At 44.0% G+C, this 21,935-nt stretch overlaps 3 long non-coding RNA genes across 3 annotated transcripts in view; 1 reads left to right on the top strand and 2 right to left on the bottom strand.

Annotated features, from left to right (window-relative positions):
* Window positions 1-21,935, bottom strand: part of LOC307209147 — a 109,635-nt gene that overhangs the window by 55,538 nt on the left and 32,162 nt on the right. The gene's annotated exons all lie outside the window — the stretch shown is intronic.
* LOC307209152 lies at window positions 470-6,131 on the bottom strand. The gene is made up of 4 exons (XR_013835349.1): window positions 5,937-6,131; window positions 4,504-4,620; window positions 1,591-2,978; window positions 470-1,262 (listed from the first exon to the last, which is right to left on the bottom strand). It is a non-coding gene; the product is annotated as an uncharacterized lncRNA (long non-coding RNA).
* On the top strand, window positions 16,083-20,116 carry LOC307209138. Its single transcript, XR_013835328.1, has 2 exons — window positions 16,083-16,190; window positions 19,894-20,116. It is a non-coding gene; the product is annotated as an uncharacterized lncRNA (long non-coding RNA).

The raw sequence follows: 21,935 nt of genomic DNA, 5'->3' as shown, positions 1-21,935 counted from the left end.
CCAGGCGCAAAGCATTAAAAGGCAAAGGGTATATCTGCTATATCAAAAAGGAACAAAGTACATCTCCTTCTGCCCACTTCATCCTACCTTGGGATAAGGAAGTTCTTCCTCCAGGCTGGTAATGACCTAAGTCTTCTGCTGTTGATCACGTGTCCCACTTCTGGGCTCCCCAAAGGCACCAGGCTGGCCAGTGTGAGTACAAAATGCTAAACTAGGAAGCCTTTTATCTGATCCACCAGGGCTCTTTTAATTTTACCAATAGGACTGTATTGTTTGCACCCTATTCGACTAGGACCCTGGCAGAGACACATGCCCGACTGGCATGTTCCCTCCCTCCTCGTCTTTCATTCAGGAGCTTCAAAAGCTTTCTTCAGTCCGAACATCACAGAGACCGATGCCAGCAGACATCGGCACACTTAGGGATCGCAGAGTCTTCGAAGCTTGCTTAACAGACCTCAGCAACTCAGCATTTTGGCTAATCTACTTTATTTACATATAAACACACGCAGAGCACTGCAACATGGCTCCCTCTCCCTCTAGCGTCAAACAGCAAAGAGAAAAAACAAAGGACAATAGTCCCCCTTCATGGAACACAGTAACACAAACATCCTGTCTCCATCACTTCCCACTCTGTGGAGTCAAAACATACACCGTCATGTGATAGACAAAAATCCAATGACTGTAATCATGGAGGAGGAATTCTAACATTTAGAACCCTATTTAAACATACAGTTTAAGTGGCTGGACCAGCACTGTGCAGCATTTGATCCTCCGATTCACCAGCTGGGAAGGCAGAATCCTGCGCATTGCTATTCCTTCCCAAGTGTTGCCCAAGGCCTGGATCCTACTGAATAGACCTGATCTTTCTCAGGCTTTGGGCCTCAGCTGAATCTGGTGTGATGCCCTAGTTATTAACCTTTGCTAATATACTGTGACATGGATGTACTCTCTGAAGCAGCCTGCTCCCCGGCTAGAGAGACTACGGACAAAGTCACACAGACGATGGAGCCAGCTTCTTTCCTCCTGCCCCGGAGGATAGAACTTGAACCAATGGCTTTAGGTTACAAGAAAGGAGATTCCAGCTAAGCACCAGCAGAACTTTCTGACAACAAAAGCACTTGGACAGTGGAGCAGTCTCCCTTGGGAGCTTGGGGACTCTCCTCCTTGGAAGTTTTGAAGCAGAGTTTTGATGGCCATCATGGATGCTTCAGTTGACATTCCTGCACTGCAGGGGGTTGGGCACTCTGACCCCCCCAGGGTCCCTTCTGTTGATATTGCAGTGTCCCAAGTGCACAGCGGAATGATGAGGAGTACGTGCACATACTCTATATTGCTTTATTTACACTTCAAAGCTGGTAAGTTACAGAAAAACATCTTGCCTCTGCCGGAGCAGAGAAAGCATCCTCTCTCCTCTAAAGCACGGAGAGAACACACAGACTGAACTGCAAAGAACAGTGAAAAAACAGGAAACCAGTGTACGTCACATCCAGTCTCCCTTTCCCGTGAGAAAACTCCAACAGCAATTGCCTGTGGAATGTAAACATTGTCTTGTGACAAGCACTTTCGCTGCACAGTGAAGAGAGCAGAAACCAACACCTTCCACCTCTACAAGTCTATGATACTAAATCAAGAGCAAGGTTTGTGGGCTGGTTATGCATTGCACTTTGCAGTGTCCACTAGAAGAACTGCTGCCTGCCAGGGTACATGTGAAGGCAGAACAACAATCAAACTCTGCATAAGCCAGCTTTCAAATCCTCATTTTCACCTCCAGGAAAAATGTACGTTGTGGAGGAAAAATATGGTGGCAGCTGCTAGATGGTGATGGTAGTGGCTGCAGCAGTTTGTTTTTGTTTTTCTAAGCGCCCAAGGGAAGTGTTTGTGTAACTGCTAGGGCAGGGGTCAGCAACCTTTTTCAGCTGTGGGCCAGTCTACCGTCCCTCAGACCATGTGGTGGGCCGGACTATAACCCAGAGATGCATTTTAAGTGCAAGCACACATTCTACTCATGTAAAAACACCAGGCAGACCCCACAAATAACCCAGAGATGCATTTTAAATAAAAGGACATTCTACTCATGTAAAAACACGCTGATTCCCAGACCGTCCGTGGGCCGGATAGAGAAGGCGATTGGGCCTCATCTGCTCCATGGGCCTTAGGTTGCCTACCCCTGCGCTAAGGATACCGCGAGGTGGCGCAAACTGCGGAGCTGTATCTATAGGTGCGTTCAAAAAAGATGCATAGACAATGGCAATGGAATACTGTATATGAAGAAAGGCTCAGATACACACAAGGCTACAGTCCCAGGTCCTCTGGTAATGTTTGTGCAGGAACAGGCACCCATGGAAAATCCGTTCAGATTCATGAAAGCTGATTAGGATCTCCATGCCTTCGGTGAAATGAGGAAGAGCCTCAACTTTTCACCACTCTGAACATGGTGCACAATTGGAATTAAGGAGTCACTGAAGCTGAGTGTATTTGCAGAGACAGCAGCCAGCATTTAAAATCATGTACTTAGTTCTTCACTGGATTTCTAGGTGGTGCTACAACACAATCATCAGGGTGTTTTTACAGTCTTAAATAAATATTAAGATTCTGACCATTTGTACAGATAAATATTTTCAATAATATGCTCTGTGATTTGTCAATTATATTCTATCATCTATCTATTTTTTATTAGAAACAAATTTCAAATCTAGCTGATACACATTAGAAGTAGGGATGCAATTTTTATCTAGCACAATCATATGCATGTTTAATCAGAAGGAAATTCTACTGAGTTCCACAAGCGGTCTTGGTAGGATTTCAGCCTTAACTGTTATGTTTGTCATCACCCACACTCTACAGTGTTTTGTTGCAATAGTCTTGGTCGGTACAGCAGCGTACCTCGTGTTCAATTTCATCTTCGGGAGATGTCCAATTGGTTTCACATCTGGTACCATTTATATAACAGTTCTTGATTCTTTTCAGCAATTTGCCATCTGGGATTGTGGAGAGAAGAGGGCGTCTTTGTGTTACTTATTAGGTATTTCCTAATACCTGTCAAGATCACCTGGTGTAAGAACCATCTCATTTCTGTGTGTATAGTGCATTTGGGTTGGACCACCCAGTGATTGCAGCAATGGAGAATCAGATCCGCTGATACATACTTTGCTGTTCTGTTTTGAATCTTGCTAGTTTGCCACACCAGAGTGTGACAGAATGTTTGGAAGGTGTGACAGAATACAGCAGAACCAGTCTTCTCTATAAGACCATTTGTGGAGGATAAGGGTCAATTGGGCCCAGGGTTTTTCCTGGAGTCTCAATATGGATTTCGAAATAGTGGGATGAGCCCAGCTGTCGTCTCTGCTTGCATGGCCTGCTACACTGCCACTCAAGTAGTTTGCTAAGTTGTAGTTTGTTAAGTGTGAACCACCCTGTGACCTTTAGACGAAGAGTGGTATACAAACTCAATAATAATAATAATAATAATAATAATAATAATAATAATAATAATCGAGCAACCAATCACCTTGATGCCACATTTTCTTCAGTGAACTTTAAAAAAAGGTATTGAATTGAAAGGACTGGAGATAACATCCCTTGCACAACTGACTTTCAACTGCTACACACACACACACACAAAAACACACTTCCCCACTCTCTTTTTCTTTCCTTTGCATTTTTCCATTCTTCCTCTTCCCTACCTTTTATTTTCCTCTCTCCCTCCCTCTCTCTTTCTTTCTGTGGTGTCCTCTTTCCTGGTAATTACTATTATTATTATTGGTTTTGTTTCAATGCACCTTGCCCTACTGGTTTCCTGTTTGCTTGTTTTTGTGTGTGTCTTTTGTATTTGATTATGTGAGTTAAGTGAGTTTCTAATGGGTGAAGTAGGGTGGTTGAGTGTGCGGTCACTGCTGTCAGCCTCCCCCTGATCCGGCCTGGGCTGTTTACCTCAGCAGCAGGTAAACACACCATAGCGGTAGGATTTGCCACTCCTGGATCCTGCCAGATCCCACTGCTTGAAGCAGTTGCCTCAGCTCGGCTCATGGCGGGGCCGGCTCTGCTTGAACAGAACCCACAATGTTCAACCTTTTAGAGAACTAATGCATTCTGCAGTGCTGTTTACAGCTACATGAACCATTTTCAGACAAGGCCTCAGACTCTTCGTACACGATTGCCTGTGGTGGGCAGGGACAGGTACGTGTCGCCAAGTATACGCTAGAGTATACTTTTTCAAAAAGTAAAAACCAGGACACCACAAGCTTTCTTTTTAAGGAAACCACCAAGATTGTCCAGCCTTTCTTTTTTAAAAGGAAAACCTGAAACCCCAAAGTCATTGAGTTCAAAAAAACTCGATTTTTCCCTTTGCCTTGCCTAAGATCCAGGACAAAGCGGAAATTCTCCTGGGACGTCAATTCCGCCTTTGAAATTCCAGCAATGTCTGGGAAAATCCAGATGTATGGCAGCCCTGGTATACAAACACGCACACGAATGGGAAAGAAACACTCTGTAATGTCTCCTTACCTTTATACTGTCTCTCGGCTAAGCACCCCCCATGATCAACTCTACAGTATGTTGTTGCTGGAAAGCACCGCGACCCTGGCTCCTCGATTCTGCACCGTCGGCAGGTTATTCCATGTGCTATGAAAGAGAGAATGTTGACTCTCCTTGCAGACATACATGGGCTTGAGTGAAACATTCACTGTGGGAAACCGTCTCTTTAAAATTTAAACCCATTGTACTTAAATTAATGATGGAATCCGCTGTACTTGAAAAGGCATTGCGGCTGGGAGTCACCAGGATCAAAGAACTTTAGAGCTGAAAGGCTCCCCCAAGGATCATCTAGTCCAATCCCTACAATGCAGAATTGTGCCTGGGGTGTGTGTGTCAGTTCCCAAAGGATCCCTAATGGCGGACAAATAGAGCAGATCAAAATCTGAGAGAAGCACAGTGGGAGCATCACTGCACACTCTATCCCTGTGATTGGGATATCTTTGACTATTTTAATTTCAAAATCTTGTAACCTGCCCTGTGTCCTGCTGGTGATGATGAAGATGCTGAAAATAATGATTGCTAGTGATTAAAATGGAAGCAACAGGCTCTGGAAACAAAGTAAATAATGCATGTAGGCAAATACGTGATCATTGGACAATGGTGGGCAGGGGAGGGGGAGAAATTGATATTTTTTATGCCACTGTAGCATCTACTATTTATTCTAAGACCATTAATACAACCAGCTCAGTTTTGTCTTCACTGACTGACTCTCCACAACCTTTCCCAGACCTATCTTTTACTAACTGAGGTTAGGGTGCAGGTATTTGTAAATGGCATTTCAGTGTGCTCTGGCACTCATCATGGCGTCCCGTTGTGCCAGAAGCGGTTTGGTCCTGCTGGCCACACGACCCGGAAAGCTGTCAAACGCCAGCTCCCTCGGCCAGCTCCCTCCAACCCCAGTCGCCTTTGACTGGACTTAACCGTCCAAAGGTCTTTTACCCCCCCCTCCGGTATTTGTGAGAGTGAGTTTCACATATATTGTATAATGTGTTCACTGTTGTTATCTTTCATTTATGGCATGCATCTTGTGCCTTCATAGTAAAATAAAAACGGTACATCGGCCTTGGCTCCCTTGGAAGGAAGAGAAGTTTAGAAGTGTAAATAATCAATAAAATAAACATATGCGTGTGCTGCACACATTTCCTCTAAGTTGCTATGATTATCATTTAGAATATGACCTCACACCTCCTTCCAAGAAAGATGTAGATGATTTAACTAATCAATAAAATAAACATATGTGCGCACTGCATACCGTCTTCTCTCCAAGTTATTATTTAGAATATGACCTTACAGATCCCTCCTTCGTTTCCAGTTCAAAAAAGCAGATTGGGATTTGTGACTGTTATAGTATATAAAGTATAATGTTAAAATACATGTGAATCTCTATTGCAGGTGGGACTTACCTCCTGGGCTGAGCCCAAAGAAAACACAGGCTGCCCAAAGCCAAGTAAGAGCCACCCATGGCCCCCAAGATCTGCACCCCATGGGATGGCTTTCTGGAACAAAGAGAGTGAAGTTGACTTCTTCTTCGGCCCTTCTGGAGGGATCAGGCAGGGCTCTTGGAAAGCATGTAACAGCACAAGCTCCCCCCAGGAAGAAGTTATTCAAAGTAAGGAACAGTCTGACCAATAATGGCTATATAAGGTCAGATGGGACCATTTTGGCTCCTCGGATTATCTAATCCTGCTGGACATGAAAGCTCTGGGGGTGGACTTGAAAGCCTCCCACCATCTGCAGGGCTACTGCTGCTGCTGTAAAAGAACTGGCCAGCAAGTCCCCATAACCTGCAGACTTCCCCAGTCATGCGAGGAGGAAGGAACCTGAGTTTCACCACTTGCTTCTCTAGTACATTGGAACCTTGGTTTTCGAACGTAATCCATTCCAGAAGACTGACTGACTTTGGAAACGTTCGAAAAGCGAAAGCGAACACCTCAATACAATAGGGAAACTCAAAACGGAAGCCGTGTGACATGTTTGGCTTCCAAAAAAGTTTGAAAACCAGAGCAGTTACTTCCAAGTTTTTGACTTTTGGGAGCCAAAACATTCGACTATGGAGGTGTTCAAAAACCAAGGTTCCACTCTACAAGGTTTCTGGTGTCTTCCATGTTGACTGTAAAATATAGCTACATTCATAATTGAGCTACACACTTTGGCCTATCAGATTGTTGGCATACTCTCTCTCTCTCTCTCTCTCTCTCTCTCTCTCCTCATGGCTTTTGAAGCAGGGAAGCCATATTTACATGGAATCAGTGGTGTAGTGTCAGGGGCTGGGTGTCAGAATTCGGGGCCGGTCAGAGGTATGTGCCTATCTCTCCAGGCACCGGCTGAATTCTTTCGACCTCCCTCCGGCGACTCCCGGTAGGAAAAACACACGAGGTCCGTTCCGGGGATTTTCCTCAGGCTGTGAGAAAAACACACCAAACTGCTTCTCCTCCTCCCTGCTCTCCAGCATATCCCCAGGGAGGGGAATCAGACTCAGACAGAAATGAATCTACATTGCTTTTATTCCTGTCTTTCACTTGAGTACAGAGAAAACATGTCTGCTCTCTTCAACAAACAGAGAGAAACTCCAAACTCCACCCATGTACATCCTGTACAGGTCATATGACACACACACTGAGCTAACATCCGGTGCTCAGTACAGAATGGACTGCCCCTTTGTTTCCATGGCAACAGTCACATACATCCTGTCTGGCTTTGCAGCCACAAGCAGCTGACTGAGCTGCTGGCGCCTTTGCTTGCTGCAGCATTGCTGCTTTAGAATAACATACTCCCCCTAAAGTATCAATGCGTGCTGCGAGCAAAGCGTCATCCAGAGAAGAAAACAAACAGTTGTTATACTTATAACACTCCCCTGTTGTTTCAGTTCCATCCTTGGAACTACCCGCCACTGGTTTTACCAATGTACCTCTCTGGTTGTGTGACTTCCAAGGAATGAGTGCTTCTGCATTACCTTGGTTAGCAACTCTCTGTTGTGCCTTTGTCTCTGACTCAGACACAGCTTCAATTTGACCTTGGTCGTTTACAACAGCAACACATGCAATAGCTAGGTTTGCAAACTCCTTTGAATACCTCTTGGGTGGTACACCCTTCGTTGCTCTCTCAGACCTACGTAAGAGGTGCTGCTCTCCCTTGCTTTCTGGTTCAGCCTCTGAACTCTCTGGAGAACCAGTACTAAGCTTAATCAGTGGTTCATCCTCCTCTTCTGAGGGTCTAGTCATTGTGTGAGATTTCTTCTCAATGACTGTGACAACTGAGCTGTCTGAGCTATCGCTGTCATCATCAGTACTACTGAACTCAATAAGATCAAACTCATCATCAGAATCATCATCATCATCATCATCATCTCCTGTGGGAAATGTGTGAACAATCACTCTCTCCTGTTCAGGAGCACTCTCTAGAAATTTTGTGAGAATCACCTTACCAGATTCAGACAAAATCACTCTGTAGAGACCCTTTTCATAACCCACAAAAATGCCTCTGGCATTCTTTACTCCACCTGGAGCTTCTGTCCTCACATGAGACCCGAAAACCTTGAAATGGGCAACAGAAGGTTTTCTGTGGAACAGTTTCTCAAAAGGAGAACTTCCCAACTCTTTTGAAACCTTTCTCAACCACGTGTAACAATACGACATTAGCGACTCAGCCCAGTACTCATGTGGCAGATGTGAACTAAGCAATTGCGCATGCATTCCCTTTTGCAATTCTTTGTTCACCCTAACACAGACACATCTGTTCCAAGCTTCTTCGGAAGCTGCAATTTTGTGTCTTATCCCTTTCTTCTTCAGGAACCTCTGGAAATCCTGTAAGAGAAAAATTGGCTTCTCATCTGTGCAAAGACAATCTATGTCAGCATCATGCATATTTTTAACTTTGTCACAAAACTCTTTAAACCTTTCTAAGGCTTCTTTGGGTCTCTCCAAAAGATAAATCCAGACAAAACCTGTAAAAGAATCAACACATATTAGGTAATACTTTGCATTGCCTCTAGATGGTGCTAAAGGACCAATCACATCAGTATACACCCGCTGAAATGCCTTGTCAACCCTCGAGGTGACCTGCTTGGCGTTCTTCTTGGCTACACCTGCAAAAGAAATCATGTTAGAATCACAAGAATTACATTCCATGTAATCACTTTGATCAAAAGTCAACAAATACAGTCCATCTTTCTCTTTGGCAGAAAGATACAACTCTCCATCTTTGTAGATCTCGCAGTGTTGATCATCATAGGACATTTCTAGTCCCTTCTTGGCAATCTGCGAAACGCTGAGCAGATTGTACTTCAACTCTGGAACCAAATAAACATTGTTTATAGTCAAGTTCAGACTTTTAAGATACACAGTCCCAATTCCGGTGGCTTCCAGCTCTTGACCGTTGGCTTGTTGTACAACGAAGCTTTGCTTCTTAAACGACGAAAACAAATCCCTGCGATGGGTCATGTGAACCGTCGCTCCCGTGTCTAAAATGAAGGAATTCCCCACTTGTGGTGTGGCTTTTAGGGACATTAAAGCCTTTGCAGGCTTCGCCTGTGACTTGGCATGACTTCTGCCTGACGCCTCAGACTTCGTGGAGCTTCCCTTGGCTCCTTTGTTCTGACGTGGCTTCCTGCAGTTCCGCTGAAGATGCCCAGTCTGTCCACAATTGTGGCATCGGACAACGTTCAAAGCTACAGCGTCTCCTCCAGTAGCTACAGCAGTGGGGGTGTCTGAACTCCGTTCTTGTCTCCCCCTGTCCTTGACCTCCAGTGCGGCAAGTCTGTCATGTTCGTTCAGAACCACGGCAAAGACCCTGTCCGACGTTAGATCTTGCGCTGGGAGAGACCCCAGCTGACTGGCAACGGTTTTGTAAGTCCGATTCAGGCTGTTGATCACCATGAAGCAAAACACTTCCTCATCCAGACGGAAATTGCGTTCCACCATCTGCTGACGCAGAAATTTTATTTCCGTCAGGTGCGCTTGAACATCTCCATCAGGCGCAAGCCTCAGGTTAGTCAGCTTTTCAAAATACAGCAACGCTGAAGAACCTGCATCTCTCTGATGTGTCCTTCTCAGCGTGTCCCAAACATCTTTCGCGTGCGGTAAATCTTGTATATGAATAAGCTGAGAATCTGACACGCACAGAATTATAGCGGTTCTGGCCTTCATATCCTGTGACTCCCAAACAGGCGTTGGTGCTGCAGGGATGGGGTTCTCAATCACCCCAAACAGTCTCTGACTCTGCAGCAAGGCCTTCATCTTAATAGACCAAGATGCATAATTGTCACTGGTCAAGAGGGGTGGAGAAGGCAGAACTCCCTTCTTGGCATCCATTTTGAGTCCTTGCATTGACTCTCAAACACAAGCCTCTAAAATCCAATAGCTGGCTTGTTTACACTCTGTGCACCTGGCAGCAATAACACTGGCTGCTTGGAAAGTCCCTTTCACAGTTCCATTGTAAGGACCTAGTCAAAACACGAGCTGTTTTGCTTCTCCGAGCACAGCCTGACATCCAGCCCTTATCTTGAAACTGGCCTGCGTTGCTAAGCAACCACATTCCTTTCCTTGGACAGGAAAAACCACAGGAATGTTTGGAATGCAGACTCTTCTCTCTCGGAGCTGTTTTTCCCAAACGTTGCTCCCATGAAGCAGAGAATTAATCCATCTGCATTCACACTTCTAAGCCCGAAAATCTCATACCTGGGCTCCGTAGCTTGGCTTTCAGCTTCTTCTGGTCAGCTTCTGGCTGCAGAGAATCAGCTTCCATCTCAGGCCTCCATGGAGAGGGATGAATACAGTCTCCTTGATGCAGACTCCCATGGATCGTAGCAACCATCCTCTGCTACCAATGTCAGAATTCGGGGCCGGTCAGAGGTATGTGCCTATCTCTCCAGGCACCGGCTGAATTCTTTCGACCTCCCTCCGGCGACTCCCGGTAGGAAAAACACACGAGGTCCGTTCCGGCGATTTTCCTCAGGCTGTGAGAAAAACACACCAAACTGCTTCTCCTCCTCCCTGCTCTCCAGCATATCCCCAGGGAGGGGAATCAGACTCAGACAGAAATGAATCTACATTGCTTTTATTCCTGTCTTTCACTTGAGTACAGAGAAAACATGTCTGCTCTCTTCAACAAACAGAGAGAAACTCCAAACTCCACCCATGTACATCCTGTACAGGTCATATGACACACACACTGAGCTAACATCCGGTGCTCAGTACAGAATGGACTGCCCCTTTGTTTCCATGGCAACAGTCACATACATCCTGTCTGGCTTTGCAGCCACAAGCAGCTGACTGAGCTGCTGGCGCCTTTGCTTGCTGCAGCATTGCTGCTTTAGAATAACACTGGGGGGGGGGTCATGGCTCCGGGTGCACAATTCTGATGGGCGCAACCAGCCCCCCCCCAGCACTGGATTCCACAGGGATCCCTGCCTTGAAACTCTACTACGAGGCAGCCTGTCTATCCTGGATCATGGAATGATGTATACTACAAAATACAGACCTTTTAGATCTGGAAGGGCATGGCAACCGTTATGGTTGGCATGCCTATTTAAGCTACAGCAAGGTCAAGATACACAAAAGCTTTTTAAACCATGTTAGAAGGAAGCCTCTATAAATGGTTTGAGCTCTGGCTCACTGTTGAGGCATCTAATCATAGTCTGCATTTTTATCAAGGCTTATATTTTGATCAGGGCCTGTATTTTAAAAAGAGCTTAAAGATTTTCAAATGTTTTATGCCAGGCAGAAGACCAGCTGCCTAAGTACTTTGGCAAGATGTTTATCCTCCTGGACAAGGGGCCCCCCTGATTTATAGCAGAAAACAATTCTCTTTTTTTTTAATACATATTTATTAAAGTTTTTTAAATACAAATGCTTAATAAACAAAATAACATATATTGTAACATAATTTCATCAACTTCTTTGGACTCCCTCACGTCTCCCGCTCCCACTTACATCTTTACAAAAAAAAAGTTTTTCCAAGCAAATTATCCACTTATTTGCAATCTTATGTCCGCTCATTTAAATAAAATCTATCAGTTCTCCAAAAAAATTATATTTTCCTTAATCTCACTTATCGTCAAATTCGAATCTAATTCAATGGTAGGCAATTATTTGTGATCTAGCATCCTTCTTAACATTCAACCAAATTACAATATTTTTGTAGATAAATCTTGAATTTCTTCCAGTCTTCTTCAACCCTCTCTTCTCCCAGGTCTCGAATTCTACCAGTCATCTCGGCCAGTTGCATATAGTCCATCAGCTGCATCTGCCATTCTTCCAGTGTGGGTAGATCTTGAGTTTTCCAGCTCTTAGCAATAAGTATCCTTGCTGCTGTTGTTGCATACATAAAAAATGTTCGATCCTTCTTTAACACCTTCTGGCCGACAATACCCAGAAGGAAGGCCTCTGGTTTCTTAGTAAAGGTATACTTAAATACCTTTTTCAGCTCATTATATATCATTTCCCAGAAGGCCTTCACTTTAGGGCAGGTCCACCAGAGGTGAAAGAATGTTCCTTCATGTTCTTTACATTTCCAACATTTATTATCAAACAAATGGTATATTTTGGCAAGTTTAACTGGGGTCATGTACCATCTGTATATCATTTTCATTACATTTTCCTTCAGAGCATTACATGCAGTGAAGTTCAACCCAGTGGGCCACAACCTTTCCCAGTCCTCAAACATAATATTATGCCCAATGTCCTGAGCCCACTTTATCATAACCGATTTAACCATTTCGTCTTGTGTGTTCCATTTTAACAGCAAGTTATACATTCTATAGCAGAAAACAATTCTCAAAGTCGTAAAAAGGGAATTACAGGCTGAGAGCAAAGGTTACACTGACCCTACATATTACAGAATATAAAAAAGCTGAGAAAAAACATAATTAAGACTTGGTAAATAGTAAAATAAAACCATGTGCCTCCCATTAAACTTGAGCCATATTTTCCTAAGGTTAAAAGGGCAGAAGCAAATGGAAAAAGCAGCTGGCTTGGCTGGAGAAGGGGGTGTAAACAGAAGAAGAGGTTTCTTTCTATTTTATTTTGAGGCTGTAAACTGTTCCTTCCTTTTTTACTTTGAGAAGGTTTATTCTTCTAAAAAGCTATCTATGATAATGTATGAAATATATTGGCTTAAATGTAATTATGCAAAGGATGTAGAAACTAAGAAATGTTAAATCCTTATGCTAGATTCTTATTTCATATAGTTGGAAGAGACCACAGGGGCCATCAGCCCAGCCCCCCTGCCAAGCAGGAAACACCATTAGAGCACACATATGGTTGTCAGGCCTTTGTTTAAAGACCTCCAAAAGAAGGAGATCTTTCAATGATGATGTGAACTCAAGATCCCTGACATCTGTTTAAGATAAAAATTTAAAACTATTAACCATCTGTTTTGGAGGGCAATAGGGCAAGGAGGGCAAGAGGTGAGCTGGTAATTAAGGTTCCTTGTTGAGACAAATGTAAGATAAATGACTACTTATTTGTCATTTATAGATAGAAGAATATATAGCTTTTATTTCCCATAAAAGGCAATAGGAAATGGGTGTATCTTTTGTGATTGGTTCTAGCAAACAGCCAATAGGAATTTCAACCAGGCTGATTGGACAGAGGCAGCCAAAGGAGGAGCAAGGGGGCTGGGTTAAGGAAATATAAGTGCTGGCCATAATGGCAGGAGGCCAGGCCAGAGCTTGGTAATCATATACCACTGTGCCTCTCATTTATTTGTCTGACAAATAAATTATTATTTTAATTTCTCTATTGCTGCGTTGAATATTTCATTCCAGCTAAGCGTTAACCACAAGCAGGGTGCTACACTGTGAGTGGCACAGATGGAGGGAGGGAGGTGGGCAAGGGGTGAACCCAGCAAGGCATGGCGTGACTTAATTTATTCTACTTTTGCTTTATGCCAGCAGCTTCTGGTGTATAGGAGTGCTGCCTAAAATCACACACACGAAATGATGCGGCCATTGAAAACATATATGAAATGGATGGAAATAAAATATAAAATAGATTTAAATTGGGATATGCAGGGAAATAGCGTAAATACAGTGGAACCTTGGTTCTTGAACTTAATCCTCTCCAGAAGTCCATTCAACTTCTGAAACTGTTCAAAAACCAAGGCGCGGCTTCCGATTGGCTGCAGGAGCTTCCTGCACTCAAGCAGTAGCCGCGTCGGATGTTCAGCTTCCAAAAAACGTTCGAAAACTGGAACACTTACTTCCAGGTTTTCAGCATTTGGGAGCCTATTTATTCGTCAACTAAGCTGTTTGGGAACCAGGGCTTGACTGTATAAGTAATGATTCTGTTTGAAATGTTTGTGATAAATGAAAATTATATCTTAAGAGGAAAGAGAAAAGAACGAAAGAACGAAAGGAAGGAAGGAAGGAAGGAAGGAAGGAACAAGCATGCCTTCCATGTAAGATAGCATCAGGTGCCCACAGAGACCTGGGCCATTCTTTCCAGTGTTCTGTTTGATCCCTCAGCCAATTATGATTTTTCCGAACCATCAAACAGCTCAAGGTTACCACTACCCACACACCTCTGCTGCTCTTCAGAACCACCCCTGCATAATGCCAGAGGCTTATTGTACCTTTGAAGCCCACCAGAATGAGGGAAGAAGTCAAGAAGGTCTTTCCCGGCCTTATATATTGGATGCCTTGAACCTGGCTCTTCACACTGAGCCATGTGCTGCTGACCAGAGGTTCAGGAACAACTGCTCTGCAAGCCTGAGGTCTCTCAGCTGTCAGCCTTCAAAGCCAGCCTCTCCATACTAAAAGGCCTCCCAATGGGGAAGAGCTTCTTTCTTGACCATAGGGGCCTGTGCTTGGCTCAGGTCTGCCTCCTTGCATTCTTTCTTTTGCTCTCCCTTAACCATGAAGTCCTGCCCCTTGAAGAGGTGAAACCAAATTTATCTGAAAATAGAGAAATCCTCAGACTGCTTTCGGAGCTTTGCCATGTATCCTCTGCGAACTCGCATAAAATACAGTTATTTATTTATTTATTTTAAAAAGTAGAAGTAGTAAAATTAGTATTGGTACTTTGGAATGAGGCAGAAATTGGATTCACTTCAGATTTTGACGGGAACCTACTTACCGTATTGGCCCGAATATAAGCCGCACCTTTAAAATTGGAGAAGGGAAAGGAAAAAAAATATTACCCGAATATAAGCTGCTCCATTCCTCACTGCCCCTGAGCTCTCTCCCTTCCCGGCCTTGGGGGAGAGGACGGGGGACTACGCATGGGGCAAGCGCTGCTTTGCCGCTCTCTTGGAGCTCTTTGCCCGGCACTCCTGGCTGCATACTGTAAGGTTGTGAATATAAGCCGCACTTTAACTTTTCGCAGTTGGAATTGGGGGCAGGGGGAGGGAAATGTGGCTTATATTCAGGCCAATACGGTATGTGACTCTTTCTGCAGCAAGATGCAAACTGAAACACAGTTATCCTCCAAATTGTGCGCTTCTCCCAATTTTGTGATGCTCTCCTCCAACTAACCAATGTGTTAAAAAATGTGCACATTAGGGGAAAGTGTGCACAGGAGATAAATATATGAGTGGAGTTGAGAGAGAGCTGAGCGCCCAAACAATGCCCTGACTTAGTACATGGGACCCCACCAGCTTTTAAAAAGAGGATACAACTGGTTTCCTTAAGGATGATGCTTTGTGCAGCAAGGGGACATGGGTGGCGCTGTGGGTTAAACCACAGAGCCTAGGACTTGCCGATCAGAAGGTCGGCGGTTCAAATCCCCGCGACGGGGTGAGCTACCATTGCTCGGTCCCTGCTCCTGCCAACTTAGCAGTTCCAAAGCACGTCAAAGTGCAAGTAGATGAATAGGTACCGCTCCGGCGGGAAGGCAAATGGCGTTTCCGTGCACTGCTCTGGTTTGCCAGAAGCGGCTTAGTCATGCTGGCCACATGACCCGGAAGCTGTACGCCGCCTCTCTCGGCTAATAAAGCGAGATGAGTGCTGCAACCCCAGAGTCGGTCACGACTGGACCTAATGGTCAGGGGTCCCTTTACCTTTTTATGTGCAGCAAAGACAGAACTTTGCCACAAGTTTGAATAAAATTTCCATATCCTAATCTATACACACAGTGACAAGTTTTGAAGGGGGGGGGGTAGATCTTGCTGCTGCTTCCAGTGTCTATCCTGAGCTATAGAGTACCAACAGGATTTTTGAGGTTCAGGATAATGTAAGCTGATTGGTCCATCCACATATTAAGATGGCGAGTAGCTGAGTTCTGAGTGGCACTTTGCCTTGCAGCAGGCTCAGTTTTCCCCATTAGGAAAAGCTTATTTTTTATTTTATTTTTAGAGCAGGAAATGCTAGAAAACAATGGGCTTGTGCAAAAGATAGAGGGTTTCGGGACCCTGTTCCCCTCCCCACAGCAAAGCACCTGATTTAGTGACTTTTAAAGAAAGGGCGACCTTTGCAGGGACGAACAATAATCTTTAGTTGACAGTTCTGCATTGCAGCGGGGGGGGGGGGGGGGTTGGACTAGATGACCCTCTGGACCCCTTCCAACTCTACAGTTCTTTGATTTTATGAAAAAAATGCCTGCCTCTTACAGCGGATGCCGTAGAATGCAGAGTGTGCGATGGATGGCACGAAGTGAGTTCATGTTGGCCTCTATACCGCAGATGTCCTGGAGTTAGGTGCTCAAAGAAAATTGTATATGATGGTAAGGAGCCTATTTTCCCCACTCCCCCTCTTTTCCCAGGTTCCCTTTCGTAGGTTTGACTAGGCTGACCTAATGTCAAGGAGGACACAGGGGTTTGTGCTGGATCATCCCCAAAGTCCATCTGGCTCAGCATTCTGTTCCCACAGTCGCCACATATGCGTACATGTGCACACACTATGAAAAGCATAACTGTAATGGACTTGCAAAGTGCTCTCACATGCAAAACTGTTGTCCAGTTTTGCATCTGAGGAGTTACACTTTAGGAATGTGCACAGGCTTCAAGATGCACCTTGTATCTGTATCCGAGCATCTTAAATAATTCTAACTTGCTCTTTGTAAGAGCAGTAGTAGTAGTAGTAGTAGTAATAATAATAATAATAATAATAGTAATTTATTATTTATACCCCACCCATCTGGCTGGGTTTCCCCAGCCACCCTGGGTAGTCTTCACTTTAGTTGTGCTCCAGGTTCTGGGCCTCAATGTGTTTAACAAAGCCCCATGTACCACATTTACATGGCTGGAGTTTTTCCACCTTTGGGCCAAAGTATATGCCAAAGTAGGGACGCGGGTGGTGCTGTGGGTTAAACCACAGAGCCTAGACTTGCCGATCAGAAGGTCGATAGTTCAAATCCCTGTGATGGGGTGAGCTCCTGTTGTTTGGTCTCTACTCCTGCCCACCTAGCAGTTCAAAAGCACGTCAAAGTGCAAGTAGATAACTAGGTACCACTTTGGCGGGAAAGTAAACGGCGTTTCCGTGCGCTGCTCTGGTTTGCCAGAAGCGGCTTAGTCATGCTGGCCACATGACCCGGAAGCTGTACGCCAGCTCCCTCGGCCAATAAAGCGAGATGAGTGCCGCAACCCCAGAATCGGTCACAACTTGACCTAATGGTCAGGGGTCCCTTTACCTTTACCTATATGCCAAAGTACACATTTTAAAAACAAAAAATAACAAAAAAGTTTCCTTCTCATAAGCATCCTGCAGCATAGCACCAAGAGCAGAGCTCTGGCTGCCGTTTCCCCTCCTTCCCAGGAACACCATTGTCTCCATGCTCACATGGATCCACTAGTTTTGGAAATGATTCAGTCCTTGACAGATTCAGTGCCTCTTGGAAGAATGGGAAGCAGCAGCAAGTGGGCCACAAAGGTTCTATAATGTTCCCTTTGTTTAGGAGCCAGTGTGGTGCAGTGGTTAAGAGCGGTAGTCTTGTAATCTGGGGAACCGGGTTTGCTTCCCCGCTCCTCCACATGCAGCTGCTGGGTGACCTTGGGCCAGTCACACTTCTTTGAAGTCTCTCAGCCCCACTCACCTCACAGAGTGTTTGTTGTGGGGGAGGAAGGGAAAGGAGAATGTTAGCCGCTTTGAGACTCCTTAAAGGGAGTGAAAGGCGGGATATCAAATCCAAACTCTTCTTCTTCCTGCTTCCACACCACCAAAGCAGCTAGCAAACAGACAGATATTTGAAACTGGACAGATCACTGATTAATACGCTCCACGATGGCTATCAAGTTTACACCTCAACACAGGCTTCAAAGAAGGAAACCGAGGCGCAAAATGAACACTCAAGCCCTTCAAGATCCTATTAAGCGGGATTGCTTCCACATGACTCTTAAGGACCATCTGCTTTCAGAGTTCCCTGATAACATTGAAGAACACTAGAACAAGCAAAAAAACATCCATTATTGCAGCTTGTGAACAAACTATTGGATACCAAACCAAGAAACACCAGGACTGGTTTGATGAGAATGACAGTGAGATTGAACACATGATTGACAAGAAAAGGAAGGTCTTTCAGATCTGGCAAAGAGATAGAAACTGAGCCATTAAGAAAAAAAAAGCCTATGCCAACGCTAAGGTTGAGGTTCAAAGAAGAAGCAAAGAACTAAAGAACACCTGGTGGATTAAAAAAACTCAAGCGATCCAGCACTTAGCTGACACTCATGATGCACAGAGTTTCTTTAAAGCCACAAAGACCATCTATGGGCCAATAAATCATGGCATATGCCCTCTACGCTCAGCAGACGGTACCACACTTCTAAAAGATAAAGAAGCTATTGCATTGCACTAGAAAGAACATTACCAGCATCCCCTTAACCACAACTCCCCTGTAGCTGCTGAAGTCCTCTCACAAATTCTGCAAAAACAAGTTAGAGATGAGCTTGCAGTATCTCCAAATCTGGGAGAGTTGTGTACAGCTATTAACCAAATGAAAAGCAACATAAAGTTCAAGAAAACCTAACACCTTATATAGCTGAGATTATAACAATGCGTTTTCTCTATTATTGTATACTCATTCAACTGAGTTTTACTCAGAGGAGACAGATTAAATTTAATAGATAATTCATTTCAATGAGTCCAATCTGAGGACTCAGCCACATTAGTAAAAAAAAACAAAACAGTGCGTTGAATGCGTTATAAACACGCAACACTGGAGAGCCAAAAAACTTTCTTTGTGATTTTACACAGCATTTCCCCCCTTTTTTATAGCGATTTAATTTCTGACTTATTTATAGTGGGTTTTTTCCTGTGTAGATCCACCCAGAGTAAAACTAATAATAATAATAATAATAATAATAATAATAATAATAATAATAATAATACGCTGAAAGAAATAAAGACCAGATATAATTGGACCCCCTGGAAATTTTGTACAAGCAAATCAAGATGAATATTCAGTAAATGAAAGATCCCCTTTCCTTAATAATAATTAAGCATAGCAGGTTGAATTTTTACCTCAGGCTCTCAATACACTTGGTCATGTAATTGTTCACTGGCTGGCAAGTGCAGACTGCCAGCAGCAGTATGAAAAACACCTGCCATTTCTCACTGAAAAATAGAATATCAGAAATATTTTACCCAACCCTACTTTGAATAGATGGACTCAAGCCTGCTGCTGTGGGGATTCATAGGCCTATTAGTCTAAGATGGACTATGCAATTGTGTAGAAACAGTTGTGTTTTACCTCATTATGTTCTTGAATGTCAGTTCTGTTCTAACATTAAATTAGAACACTGCCCTTGCTTAAGTGCATAGAAACCCTGGAGTGTGGTAGGAAAAAGTAAGGTTTCTGTTACAAGGAACAAATAAGTATGTCATAGTAAAGACTTCCCGTCTTAGGAAAAAGTTATTTGGAATCATTTGTAGAGAACTGAGGGTGGGAATTTGGAGTTTTAAGGACATAAATGTATTGTGATATATCTCTCCTGTCTTTTAACACATTTTATGGTAATGATTAAATTTTAGTAGTTTTTGCAAAATGGTAAAAAATAAAATAAAATTCTGTTTTAGGCCTATTTTAATGGGGAGTTTTTAAAAGACACCTTCCTTTTATGTGGCACTTCTGATGCCCTTATTGGTATACAGTGGTACCTCAGGTTAAGAACTTAATTCGATCTGGAGGTCCATTCTTAACCTGAAACCGTTCTTAACCTGAGGTACCACTTGAGCTGATGGGGCCTACCGCTGCCGCCGCGCCACTGCTGCACAATTTCTGTTCTCATCCTGAAGCAAAGTTCTTAACCTGAGGTACTATTTCTGGGTTAGTGGAGTCCGTAACCTGAAGCATCTGTAACTTGAAGTGTCTGTAACCCGAGGTACCACTGTATCCTCTTTGCTCCTGTATGATAGGGTCTTTAAACTAATTCGATAAAATTGTATTCCTTCGTTCACCAGTTAACATGAACACTCTTTTTTTCAATTTCTAGTCAAAACTGGGAAAAAGTTAAGCCACCACTTGTCCTGTCATTACAACACTCCGGGTTTGAGGTGTGGACAAAAGTATGTTTATGAGCGCACAAGAGTGGACTACCTTTGCTGTGACACCGACCTCTGTTTTAAAACTTAATCTAAGGCCATAGGAGCCAACTCCAAGGGACCAAGGGCCCTTCAGCCCCTCCCCCAATTAAAATATTTGAAGTCCCCCCCAAATGTTGATGGGCATTGTCATTTATATGTGTGTGTGTGCTGCGTCATGTGGTTGATTATGTGGGGCTGGGCTTACCTGTCCCCCCCCCCCAACATTTTATTCAAGTTGACACCTCTGCCTAAGGCACATATAACACGCATTTCCCTTTCCCACAGTAGAAGCCATTGCGATGCAAATGACAAACAGGTGTTTGTCCCTGTAAACAGGGACTTTTTTTTGGGGGGGGGGAACCAACTGAATTTCCCCCCATCACCATCATCTCCCTCTACAAATTGGAGCCTGACTGTGTGGTGTGTACAGCCTTCTGTATTCATGGAGGAGCCCCACACATTTTAAAGCAATGATTTTCCTAAATGCATGGCGAGACTTCATGAGCACAGGAGACAGCACTTCACAGTGCACGGTCCCCAGCATCAGAATGGTAGCCTAGGAACAGTTGTGAATCAATTCTCATTCTGTTCACAATTTTGTTCCTTCTCCCTGCTCCAGAGCAGAGGAGCACTCCTTTGTGTTCACTCGTTTACGCCATCTGTCATTGTCTATTGTTCAAAAAAGAACACACACAACCTGCAAAAAAAAAAAAAAAAAAGGGCATAATTCTCTTAGGGGGTATTCCTTGGTGAGGTGATAGTCACTGGCCAAGTGGTGCTGTACACATTGTGCTTTGCTGGAAAGACAGAAGCTCAGCTCTCGCAGCCCCTGCTGCACTAATCTCACACCCGACTTCGCTCACGACCAACACTTTGGGTTGCCAGTTGCTTGTGTGGCTGTTTTGCAGATTTGTCTGCTGAAGGGCACACCACATATACTCTGAACAAATTGCGGAACGTGGGAGGTGCCCAGTGCTAGCACACTGAGGTTAATGAAGACAACTAACTTAGGTTCCACTATGCTTTATTCAGAGTAGACCTATTGAAGCTAATGAACCTAGCCTACCCACTCTGAGTAGGAACTAATTGAACACAACCCCATGTCATTGATAATATTTGCCTTTCTACTTCTGGCATAGCAGGTGTCTCCCTGAGTTCTGGGAGCACAGTGGTCATTGGTCAGTCCTTAACTGACTTGTTTGGGTATTTCATACAGTGGTGTGTGGTCAGTGGACTATGGGGACTAGACTAGTCCCCTAAATGATCCTGGTAAATTGGAGCATTGGCACCTTCTTCCCAAAGTGTGGGAGGCTTCTGCTCAGCTTAGGGAGAGATGCGCAACGCTTAAACTTGCGATGTCAGGATGTCACAAACACAACGTCACATCCCCCCATCACTCTAGCAAACTGGCACCACTGGCCCGAACTGTTCCTCTATGAAAAATATCACTTCACGCCACTGATTTGATCCTATACTCAGTCAGGATGTACAGAGATGGCGTTGAAGCCAATTCTACTTATGACCTTTTAGGCTGCTGTCCCTTGGATTCTGAATGGAACTCTCCTGTGAGCTTGCAGAACTCTGGTCCTCTGAATCTCTGTTTGATTAGAGAGAAATCTCTTTACCCTTTTCTTCCTGTTACGAATCATTGCTCTGTAACTGTAATGCAACAAAGCTTTTAACTAGTTTGGACTGTTGGAGCGTTCTAGGTGTTAAATCAAAGAGTTAGATAACCATTACAATGATTGCTAGTTTTGTAAGTGAGACCACTTGTTTGTGCTATTGTTATTTTATCTGATGCTTCTGATTCCCCCCCTTCTGCTTTAAGTTTAAACCTTAAGTTGTAATCCACATTCTTTTTTGTTCCCCATATAAATATTGTACCCTGATTTCCCCTTGCACGCCTTGTTCCTTATATTCTGCCTTCCTTGACATTCACTTATGTATAACC

This window comes from Podarcis cretensis, assembly GCF_951804945.1.
Source record: "Podarcis cretensis genome assembly, chromosome: 2".
Lineage (NCBI taxonomy): Eukaryota > Metazoa > Chordata > Lepidosauria > Squamata > Lacertidae > Podarcis > Podarcis cretensis.
This window is presented reverse-complemented; position numbering and strand designations above follow the sequence as displayed.